Here is a 1,377-nt window from a genome sequence, read left to right as displayed (position 1 = left end):
ATCGAGGTTAAAAACACCGGCTGCTTTCGTCGGCTTTGTTCTCATAACTTGCCACTGATAGTTATTTAGTGACATTTCTTTAATAAATTCGTAAGCCACTTCAGGTGTTTTGTTATTGATAGTCCCACTAGAAACTGCATCAATAAGTTGCCTTCTTGAAGGGTTCACGCCATTGTAAAATGTTTGAACCTGCAACCATAAAGGTAACCCATGGTGAGGGCACCTTCTCAATAGGTCCTTGTATCTCTCCCATGCATCATAGAGTGTCTTTAGATCCATTTGCACAAAAGAAGAGATATCATTTCTCAATTTAGCCATTTTAGCCGGCGAAAAATATTTAAGTGAAAAAATTTCGGTCATTTGTTCCCAAGTAGTGATTGACCCTCGTGATAACAATTTCAACCACTGTCTAGCTTTGTTCCTCAATGAAAAGGGAAACAGCCGAAGGCGAATGGCATCATCAGAAATGCCATTGATTTTAAAAGTGACGCAAAACTTTAAGAAATTCGCCAAATGAGCGTTTGGGTCCTCGTCTTGCAAACCATCAAACTGAACAAACTGTTGAATCATTTGAATTGTGTTAGGTTTCAGTTCAAAATTATTTGCAGCAACAGCAGGCCTAACTATACTTGACTCAGTTCCTGTTAAAGTAGGTTTAGCATAATCATACATAGTGCGTGGAGTAGGATTCTGATTTACTGGATCAGCAGCTATCGCAGGAGGTAGCAGGTTTTCCTGATTTTCAGCCATCTCCTCGGTTGTGGTGTGAATGTTGTCCGCTTGCTCTTCCTCTGTGTATCTTAGGCTTTGCCTTATTTCTCTTCGATTTCTGTGAGCTATGCGATCGATCTCACTATCAAAAAGTAATGGTCCCGATGGGTTTCTTCTAGTCATGCACTATAAAAAAAACTTCCAGAAACGAATAAACGAAAAATTAGAAAAGAAAATAAAAATTTAAATTGCAATAAAAATAAAATGGCTAAAGTAGTAAAAATCGAGTGTTCCTAATATCTTATTTCCCCGACAACAGCGCCAAAAACTTGATCGTGATATTCGCGACAGGTTTTAAAAAGTTATAATTAATCGTTCTTGAAACTAACTATTATCACGATGAAGGCAAGTGTACCTATCGAACAGTAATATAGCTTTAGCAAGACCAGATTGTCGAACCCAAAGGAACCAAGAGTACTTGTAATTACTTTCTTTTTATTATCTAGCCTAAAAATTAAGGGATTTATTTATCTAAACTAATTAACTAAACTAAGGGTGCACAAAGAGAAAATTGGGGAAAAGCTTTTGGAAAAACTCGATTGATTAAGACAATACCCAAGGAAAAATCCACCTAGACTTCACTTGTTATTTGACTCTGAATCAGAC

The 1,377-nt window shown here is 37.0% G+C and overlaps 1 non-coding gene across 1 annotated transcript; it reads left to right on the top strand.

Annotated features, from left to right (window-relative positions):
• The first annotated feature begins 205 nt into the window (after nucleotides 1-205).
• LOC128293385 (small nucleolar RNA R71) lies at nucleotides 206-312 on the top strand. The gene has a single exon (XR_008283569.1). It is a non-coding gene; the product is annotated as a small nucleolar RNA R71 (small nucleolar RNA).
• The last annotated feature ends 1,065 nt before the right edge of the window (nucleotides 313-1,377 follow it).

This window comes from Gossypium arboreum, chromosome 5 (assembly GCF_025698485.1).
Source record: "Gossypium arboreum isolate Shixiya-1 chromosome 5, ASM2569848v2, whole genome shotgun sequence".
NCBI classification, from domain to species: Eukaryota; Viridiplantae; Streptophyta; class Magnoliopsida; order Malvales; family Malvaceae; genus Gossypium; species Gossypium arboreum.
This window is presented reverse-complemented; position numbering and strand designations above follow the sequence as displayed.